The 10,563-nt window shown below is 44.6% G+C and overlaps 1 non-coding gene across 1 annotated transcript; it reads left to right on the top strand.

The window, feature by feature from the left end:
- Positions 1 to 10,460: 10,460 nt before the first annotated feature.
- Positions 10,461 to 10,563, top strand: LOC117311292 (U6 spliceosomal RNA). Its single transcript, XR_004525510.1, has one exon. It is a non-coding gene; the product is annotated as a U6 spliceosomal RNA (small nuclear RNA).

The following is a 10,563-nucleotide window of genomic DNA, read 5'->3' as shown; positions in this document are numbered from 1 at the left end:
AGGAGTATGCAGGATAGGGAGAGAGGCACCGTGGACATTTGGGAGAAGAGGGTTTCAGGAAGAGGGAACAGCAAATGCAAAGGCCCTGGGACAGGATTTTGCTCCCTATTCGCCAAAGTAAACTTCTAAAGAGTTATTAAACTCATGCTTTTATAAATAGAGGAAACTGAACCTCAGAGCAATTGAAGAATCTCTGCCATGATTTTATACACAGCAGAACCACAAATGGAATCAAATTCAGATTCCCAAAAGCAGGTTCCCAGGGTGCAATGCTTGCAACCTAGATTGAAAAACCAGCTTCATAAGGAGGGACTTAGTATACTTTTAAGAGTAAGGTTGATTGGTTAGGTCTTCACTGAAAACAGTGACAGGATCTGGCTATTTAATCCACATTTCTTCTTCCCTCTCCATTCAACAATCTCCCTTAAAGATTGTTTGTTTATTTAATATTTGTTTTTCTTTCGCTCCCTGTCTTCTACCCTTTTATTTAGTTAACGAAAAGTTATTGCCTATCTGCCTACTGTTAGTGGAAGTGAGGAATGGATGTAAAGGAAGAATAATATTTTTCCCTAGGAGGAATTAAAAACAAAAATACACAGAATGCTTAAGAGACAGTTCAATGCTAAACTGAATGTTTAGTATTTCCAAAAGAAGAAACCATCCAAAAAGAAACCATCACAGTGAGCTGGGGTTTCCAGATATGCCACCCTCACACCAGGCTGGGAAGGATGAGAGTGTGAGAGAAGCATTTTATCATTGCTGGAAAATTTGGATGCCTTTAGGCACCAGACAGGTAAAGGAAATGAGACATGGTGGGCATTAGTGATAAATGGGAAATAGAGGGGGGTGAGCTTGTGGCCCAAACACATTCAAAGTCTCTTTAATTAAAAGACATTTTATTTAAAATAAAAGTAAAAAACGTCCTTGCCATACTGCTTAACTAATTTAAGTGAAAACTCAGCAGCTGAGCGTCTTTCTTGTAGTGACAAAAGTAAAATGATTCCTATTTTAAAGAGGTCACATATCAATCAAAACAGCAACTTGCTAAATGCTTATATCTATACTGTGAAATAAACAGCAGAGGAAATGTTCCACATCACTGGGGACAGTGGTGGAATATTTGGACTAAAGTGCTCCAAAATTGGAGCCAAATGCAAAATCATGACGAAAAATAGAGATATACATGTCCTTAATTTTTTTAAAATCTTACCAGAGAAAAGGTTAAGGCACTGGTCTGTCCAGTTAGATACTAGAAAACTACACTCCCACCCCCACTGGAAGATATCGTCATAGTGAGAGCAAGTTTATTGAGTGTTCACTGTGTACTAGACAGTATTTTGCAGAAGTTTCATAGAGCAGGTAAACATTTATCTGAGTTTTTATTGTTTATCAACTGTAGGATAATATAGGTAGTGAGATTTTATTATTTTATATCACACTAAAAGAAAAATTCAGCCAATTATAATAACCCAATGTTTTCTAATCACTTCAAATTTGGGGGGTTTATATATGAAAGAACTCCTTTAGATTTATGTAGACATAATTTAAAAAAAATCATTTATCACTCTTGTACATATGAAAGAAAGAAAACAAGAATATAAGCAAAACTAATTGGTTAAAGTATTCCTAAAACTTCTTCAGAATCCCAGTCAATCACTTTTCAATTCATTCTCCAGGGTCCATCTGTTTTCAGAAACTATCATCCATCCTGTCTGCCATCAGGAGTGTTGGCAATGCAGTATTTCTCAAAAGAATGCTCCACTACTCCCTCTGGTAGTTACTTTCAAACCATTCTCTCCCATTCTGCAAGTTCTGTCACACACCCACTGACCATGACACCTACCTCACTGCTCTCACCGGCCAACAGATTTTTCATAAAGGAGAGCAGAGAAATGAGGTGGTAGCCAGGGAAAGGTTGTGTGTGTGTGTGTGTGTGTGTGTGTGTGTGTGTGTGTATTTTTAAGGTAGGAGACATTACAATGTATGTGGTTGGGAACGATCAGGAAGTGAGTGGGGGGTCCCCTCCCCTTCCCTGGTGGCGCAGTGGTTGAGAGTCCGCCTGCCGATGCAGGGGACGCGGGTTCGTGCCCGGGTCCGGGAGGATCCCACATGCCGCGGAGCGGCTAGGCCCATGAGCCATGGCTGCTGAGCCTGCGTGTCCGGAGCCTGTGCTCCGCAACGGGAGAGGCCACAACAGTGAGAGGCCCGCGTACCGCAAAAAAAAAAATAAAAGTGAGTGAAGGGGAATTCCCTGGTGGTCCAGTGGCTAGGACTTGGCACTTTCACTGCTGAGGGCGTGGGTTCAATCCCTGGTCAGGGAATATTCTGCAAGCAGCACAGCATGGCCAAAAAAAAAAGGACTGAAAATCTGATGATACAGAAAAGGGTTGGGGAGGGAGAGGATTGCAGTAGTGCAGTAGCCTGATGTCTGGGTGGGTGAGAAGGATGGGCTTCTCCCTTTTTCTGGGTGACCATGGGCTCTGTGACAACTTTGCGGTTCTATTACTAAAGGGAAAAGGGGAGAACGGGTATTGGGGAATGACTTGCCGCCTTAGACACCCCAGGATTTGGTGATGCTGGACAAGAACAATAGGTGAAAGAGGAAGGTGAGGGATTTGAGGATGTGCACCAGGGAGATGTTTACTGATTATAAATTATTTCAGCTGCAAGGGCAGAAAATTTGACCACAATGGCTTAAAAAACAGCTTTTTTTCCCTTTACATAACAAGAAGATTGGAGGTAAGTGGCTTCTGGTGTGAGTTCCTTGGTTGAATGATGTCAGGACCAACAAGTGTGCCATCCTCCTGCCTTTTCCACATGCTCATAATCACAAGAAGGCTGCATACACCCCATTCATATTCAAGTTAGGAAGAAAAGAGCAGATCTCACGGCAGGAAAGCAAAGCTTTCACAGAAACCACCCCACCGTCAGATTTAGACTTAAGTCTCAATGGGTCACATAGCACTACCTCTAGCTGCAAGGGAGGCTGGGGAATTCAGGGAGATTGTTATGATTGACCGAGAGGTCTAGTGTTGGATGGATCATTTTCACAGATGCTGAAGTTACCAAGAATGATGACAGGGCTTCCCTGGTGGCGCAGTGGTTGAGAGTCCGCCTGCTGATGCAGGGGACACGGGTTCGTACCCCCGCTGGGAAGGTCCCACATGCCGCGGAGCAGCTGGGCCCAGAAGCCTGCACGACCAGAGCTTGTGCTCCGCAGCGGGAGAGGCCACAACAGTGAGAGGCCTGCGCACCGCAAAAAAAAAAAAAAGAAAACAACAAAAACAAACAAAAAAAAGAATGATGACAGGAGCAGTGGTGGAGAGAGACAGTGAGCCAGTGGCCAAAATGTTCAGTGAAGAGGAAGAGATCTACAGATGACTGTGACAAGGAGGCAGGGTATAGTCTAATGTCAAAGAGGCTGGGGTTTTATGGAGAAGGGGAAAAGAGGATAGCTACTGCCACCTGCAGGCCAGGTGGAATAAGGGATGTGAAAGGGAAAACAGCCCTTACTTGGGGAAACTACACTGGAAGTAATATCTGCAGGCATTAGCCAGGTTTCCAGTAGAGCAGGAAGGTGAAGGGCTGAGGACATAGGGGAGTTTGTTCCTGGTACACTACCATTCCAGAAGACACTGTAGGGAGATCAAGGAAGGGTGGGAGATGGGGTCAGCTTAGGGGATATACAGAGCTGTAAGTGGTTAAAATCAAGATGATGAGAATTGCCTGGAAAAAAAGGGCTGAGGGTTCAGTGCAGGACTCAGAAACCATTCTAGGTATTTAAAGCAGGAAGACTTTATTTTATTTTTTAAACATTTATTTATTTATTTATTTTTGGCTGCGTCGCATCTTAGTTGCAGCACGTGGGAATCTTCCGTTGCAGCGCTCGGGCTTCTCTCCAGCTGTGGCGCACGGGCTCTAGAGCGTGTGGGCTCAGTAGTTGCAGGGCACAGGCATAGTTGCCTCTCGGCATGGGGGGTATTAGTTCCCCGACCAGGGATCGAACCGCGTCCCCTACATTAGAAGGTGGATTCTTAACCACTGGACCACCAGGGAAGTCCCTAAAGCATGAAGAATTTAATGCAGGCATTGAGTATCGGCCTAAAGTGGGAGGAGACAACCTCTGTCTATAGTAAGATAATGTGGCAGCTCTCCTAGTGTTTTAGCTCTCCTAGTTCCTTTTGCCTTTCCATATAAATTTTAGAAAAAGCCTACCTATATCTAGAAATAATCTTGCTGGAATTGCTTTAAACTTATAGATCAATTTGGGGAAAATTGACATCTTTACTATGAGTCTTCCAATACATATGTGAACATGGTAATGTCTCTTCATTTATTTAGATCTTTGATTTTTTTGGTTAAAAAGAAAACTTGTTTTGTAGTTTTCAACATACAAGTCCTATATGTGTTTTGCTAGGTTTATACCTAAAGTCTTTTTTTTTTTGAGCAATTGCACATGGTATTGTATTTTTAACTTCAGTTTCCAAGTATTCATTGCTAGCATATAGAAAAACAATCCATTTTTTCATGTTGATCTTGTATCCTGCAACCTCACTAAATTCATGTGTTAGTTCTATGAGAGTTTTGGGGGTTTTTTGTTTTTCTTGTAGATTCCTTGGGATTTTCTAGGTAACCCATAAAGCCATCTGCAAATAGGGGCAGTTTTACAACTTCCTTTCCAAGCTATATGCCTTTTATTTCCTTTTCTAGCCTAATTGAGCTGGCTTAGTAAAAGTGATGAAAGCAGACATACTGGCTTTCTTTTTCGGTACACAGGCCTCTCACTGTTGTGGCCTCTCCCGTTGAGGAGCACAGGCTCTGGATACGCAGTCTCAGCGGCCATGGCTCACAGGCCTAACCGCTCCGCAGCATGTGGGATCTTCCCGGACCGCGGCTCGAACCCGTGTCCCCTGCATCGGCAGGTGGACTCTCAACCACTGCGCCACCAGGGAAGCCCCTGGCTTTGTTTTTGATCTTAGGAGGAAAGCATTAAACCTTTTACCATTAAGTATGTTGTTAGCTGTTTTGTAGATGTTCTCTGCCAAGTTGAGAAATTTCCCCTTTATTTTTAGTTTTATGGGAGTTTTTATCAGAAATGGGTGTTAAATTTTGTCAAATTCTTCTGCTGCTTCTATTGATATGATCATGAGACTTTTGTATGTATACATGGTAGATTACATTGAATGATTTTTCTTTTTTTAAATTTTATTTGGCCATGCCATGCGGCATGCAAGATCCTAGTTCCCTGACCAGGGATCAAATCCCTGTCCCCTGCGTTGGGAGCGCAGAGCCTTAACCACTGGATCACCAGGGAAGTCCCTTGACTGATTTTTTAATATCGAACCAGCCTTGGATATCAGGAATAAATCCCACTTGGTCATAGTATATAATTATCTTTATGTGTGGATGAATTCTCCTTGTTAATATTTTGTGAAGGTTTTTGCATCTATATTCACAAAGAATTCTGGTCTATAGCTTTATTTTCTTACATTAACTTTGTCTGGTTTTGGTATCATGGAACACTGGCTTCATAAAATGAGTTGGGCAGTTGTTATACAACAATGTGAATACAGTTAACACTACTGAACTGTACATTTAAAAAGGATTAGGAGGATAAATTTTATATTTTGTATTTTTATCACAACTAAATATTACAAAATGAGTTTGGGAAGTTTATTAATTACAAATTCTACTTCTCTATTAGTTACTGGGCTATTCAAATGATATATTTTATGTTGGGTGATTTATAGTAGTTTGTGTTTTCCAAGAAATTGGTCCATTTTGTCTAACTTATCAAATTTATGTGGGTAGAGTTGCTTGCGGTATCCTCTTATTATCTTTATGATGTCTGCAGTGTTTGTAGTGATAGCCTCTGTTTCATTCTTTTTTTTAAGCAGTTCATTTTATTTTTTTATTATTATTTTTTAATGTATTTAGTTATTTATTTATTTTTGGCTGCATTGGGTCTTCACTGCTGCACGCAGGCTTTCTCTAGTTGCGGCGAGTGGGGGCTACTCTTTGTTGCTGTGCGCGGGCTTCTCATTGCGGTGGCTTCTCTTGTTGCGGAGCACGGGCTCTAGTCACGCGGGCTTCAGTAGTTGTGGCTCAAGGGCTCAGTAGTTGTGGCTCGCGGGCTCTAGAGCGCAGGCTCAGTAGTTGTGGTGCTTAGCTGCTCCACGGCACATGGGATCTTCCCAGACCAGGGCTCGAACCCGTATCTCCTGCATCGGCAGGCGGATTCTTAACCACTGCGCCACCAGGGAAGCCCTCTTTCCTCGTCTTTTGACTAGAGAGAGCAAGCTTTGTTATTGTTTTGTTGGTTTTTGCCTGCCTCCATTGACATATTAGGTTGCCAGCTTCTCCAGTATCCAGTTAGATATAAAAGGCAAAAAGGAAACCCAGGGTACTCACTGCCATATCATTTCTTGGGTCTCAAGAGAGCCCTAGCCAGTCTGCCTCTTCTCTCAACCTCTCAGAGTCTTCTTCTGTTTGTTTATGTGGAATGTCCAGGGGATATTTAGCTTTTACTAGTGGGAAGGCTAGGAATAAATATGTCTACTCCATTTTGTTTGGAACCAGAAGTCGGGAGTCATTGTTTTTATTAAAATATCACACTGCACTATAATTCAAGCTATCTCTTTAGGAGTTTGTTTCACATTCTAAACTATGAGGGCAAGAACTGTGTTTTATTCATCTTTGCATCCCTAGTGTCTAGCAGAGTAGCAATAAATTATTTTTTTAATTGAATTGTAGTGTGTTATCAAGCATTTTTATATTTCCCGGAAGGATGTTAGGAATTTGGGCAGATACAGATATATTACCACCAGAGGGCAGTAGCAGCAACACTTCACTAAGGGCTCTGAAGCATACACACCCTGCTCCAGAACGAAACCTTTCCCCAGAACTACTTCCTCTTAGTTTGTATGAGAAAAGCTGAAGTCTGGGAACTTAATGATGGGCCTCCCAGGGGGGAAAAAAAGGACTTGACAAGGCTGTACTGGGAGCACATGAGTCCCCCTCTTCCCAATAAAGGGATGGGAAGTCACATATTTCCAGCATCTAGAGGGACAGTCATGCTTCTGGACACTCCTCACAATAATTCACAGGCATTATTTCCTCCATTTTACAGATGAAGAAACTGAGGCTCAGAGGGCCTCTCACAGATAGTAAGAGGGAGCTCTGAAGCTCTTACACTGCTTCTTCCAAGAGATGCAAGGGCAGCCTTCTCCCTGTGATGGAATGAACAGGAGAAGGAACCTCCTTGGGCAATGAACCCAGGTCAGCCCCACACCCAGCAAGCCTCTGAGCTCTGAGTGTGTTCCTCATCTTTCTTTAGAGGGGTGATGATCCATTCTGCTTTCAAGAGCTGTACGATATTGGGCCAGGGCCAGTGCAAAGTGAAAAATGTGGGACCCCCTTGTTAAAAAAAATTAAAAATTTCAAAACAGCAAAAGCAGAGCGTTAAACCAAGCCTGAGGGCCTGTGTGGCTGTGCAAGTCACCTGTCCCTGAAGCCAGCCCTGTCTAGAGCAATAATAGAAATAATGAAATAATAATAGCTTCCCTCTTTGGGGCACCTATTTTGCACTAAATTCTCCCTTTCACTTTAAATATTTATTTCTTTTAACCTTTCTGAGATTGTTTTTATTTCCCCCTGTGTGTTTTTATCTCTACAATGGGGAGGTTGGACTAGACCAGTAGTTCTTAACCCTGGTTACACATTAGAAGCACCTGGGGACTTTTAAACAATACCCAAAGCTGGTCCCACCTCCACAGATTCTAACTGAACTGGATTGAGTCTCAAGATGGGAATTTTTACTGGCAGTGACATGAAGAATAGGTGTCCTTGGTGGGTCTGGGTAAAGGGTGGGTCTTTGAGGACATTGTTTCTCCTCCACAGCAGCCATTTACCCAGCTGTCGGTTCCGCCCAGGGTGTCAGTACTCCAGTGTTAGCTGGTGGCCTCTGGAGGAAGCCATCCATTGGTGGCAGTATTTCTGGGTACAAAGAGAAGACGGTGGCTTCCCCACCTCTTCTGGGAACTGCCAGCCTGCCTAGCTTCCCTGATAAAACCAAAGCAATGTGCATAAAACTGTTATAGAGAAGAAAGCAGAGAGGAAAATGATGTGTATTGCACTTTCTGAGTGTCTGGCATTACACAAGGAACATTCATATTTAACCTTCCAAAAACCCTTCTGGGTATTTTCTAGAATCCCCATTTTTACAGCTCAGAAAGCTTAAGGATGTTGCTGGACATCACACAGCTGATTGAGTGGTCCCTGTACTTACTGTAGGGGCAGTGTTGCGGTTCAGCATGGTGGAGGGTGGAGTGGGGTGCAGAAGTGTAGGTATAAGGCTGGGTGGTGCTTGCCTCACCTCTGCCCCATCATCTATCTTGACCCCTGCTAGCCTGAGGCCTGGGCCCCCTACCGTCTTGCTCCAACCCCACCTCCACTCCCACCCAGCTGTAATCCCTGGGCAAACCATGACTGAGGGCCAGTACAATCTCAGAACCCTGTGGGACTGGCCCTCCCTTTTCTGGCAAAGAGAGCCAAGCCGTGGATGAAGCCAATGAGGCATGTCCCAGGCCTGCCTTATCAGGACCGCACAGAGCCCAGAACAGCTCACCTTGGGTCCTATGGAAATGGTCTGGAACACTGGGTCCATTCACTTTTGTGAGAACCCAAGGACAAAAGGAAGGTCCCCTGGGGAGGCAGCCCAGGCTCCTCACGGAAGCCTGTCAAGAGATGGGACTAAAGCAGATGGGGGGCTCTGGAGCTACTGAGCAAGGCTGAAACTCCTTCTAAGACTAAACTCCTTCTTTGAAGCCAGTTACGCTGCAAAGATCCTGAGTCTGCACACGGACTGGGGCAATTCTCACCCTGATGACAGACCGTCAGCCTCAGGCTCTGCCCAAGGCGGGATAGTTTCACTTTTGAGGAAGGAGCTCATAATTCCCCTCCCTACTCTTGGAGGGCCTTGGATGGCATCCTGCCCATCCTTCCCTGGCTCAGGGAAGCCATGGGGTCTGGGGTGGAATGTTGGGAAGTAATGCAGACCCCAGACAATTTAGGGGGTGGGCAGGACTGCAGCCTCTCTAATGGAGCCATGGCCAGAGCAGAGGGGAGGGCTGGAGCTGATCTGGAGGGCCCCTCCCCATAGGAATCTACCCACACTTCCACTTAGGCGAGTAGACCTGCAGTTTCACAGCCCCAAGCTGGGCTAAGCCAGTGAGGCCTGGACCAGCTAATAGAAGCCACAAGGAAAGAAAGATTTCTATCACATCATTCATCTTGGGGCAGCCAAGTGGTTTGGGTGTGGAGGAGTGGGGAACCTGCTTTTAATTCATTCTTTTTCTTTTTTTTTGCCCACACGGCATGTGGGATCTTACTTCCCTGACCAGGGATGGAACCCATGCCCCCTGCATTGGAAGCACAAAGTCTTAACCACTGGACCACCAGGGAATTCCCTAATTCATTCTTTTTTTTTTCTTAACAAATTTATTTATTTACTTATTTATTTTTGGCTGCTTTGGGTCTTCGTTGCTGCTTGCGGGCTTTCTCTAGTTGCAGTGAGCGGGGGCTACTCTTCGTTGCAGTGCACAGATTTCTCACTGCGGTGGCTTCTCTTGTTGCGGAGCACAGGCTCTAGGCACGCAGGCTTCAGTAGTTGTGGCACGAGTGCTCTAGAGTGCAGGCTCATTAGTTGTGGCACATGGGCTTAGTTGCTTCGCGGCATGTGGGATCTTCCCGGACCAGGGATTGAACCTGTGTCCCTTGCGCTAGCAGGCAGATTCTTAACCACTGGACCACCAGGGAAGTCCTAAAATGGTAAATTTTATGTTATGTGTATCTTACTACAGTTTAAAAAAAGAAAAAAGGATATTTAATGGTGGTTAGCTTAGAAAGCACACCAGACCAGAAAGCGCATCATCAGACAGTCTCATCTGAGGCTGAAAAGAGGCTTCCAGAAGCACCTGCAGGCTTCTGGGGAAGGCATAGTCTTCCCCTTAAGGCTCAAAATGATCCACCGAGGGGGTTAGAAATGAGTTCTTAAAAGCCTGTCAGATGTGCCTCCCTTCTCACCCTTTCTGGCTGTCCTTAGGTCCATGAGATGGGATTATCTCTCTCCTCTCCAGTAAAATTTGGGGGTGCATGTGAGGACCGAGCCAGTAAGCCAGCCCCTGGCATTTTTGCACCCTGCTTTAGGACTGCTGAACCATTTTACAGAATCTTAGCTGTTATGAGTGTGTGAAGTTTGCAGTGGAGAACGCAGACTGCATCCAGGCTGAAAGAGCCAGCTAACGATGCCCCAGAAGGTATACTCTCCGGGCAGAGGTCCCATACGCCCCCGGTAGGGGTCTGTGGCAGTGTCTAGGAGCACAGGAGGCCTCGGGAGAGAAGGGACTTACCTGCCTGGAGTGTATTTTTACTTAAAAATTCACAAGAGTGGATCTTATTACGTTTTTACTTAAAACACATATAACATCACTGGAATGACACAAAAGATTAACCTGGTCCTTGTACAAGGATGACATGCAAATTTGTGAAGCATTTCATATTTTT

The sequence above is a fragment of the Tursiops truncatus genome, chromosome 2, assembly GCF_011762595.2.
Source record: "Tursiops truncatus isolate mTurTru1 chromosome 2, mTurTru1.mat.Y, whole genome shotgun sequence".
In the NCBI taxonomy this organism is placed as follows: Eukaryota; Metazoa; Chordata; class Mammalia; order Artiodactyla; family Delphinidae; genus Tursiops; species Tursiops truncatus.
The sequence above is the reverse complement of the archived record's forward strand: the minus strand, read 5'-3'. Positions and strand labels throughout refer to the sequence as shown.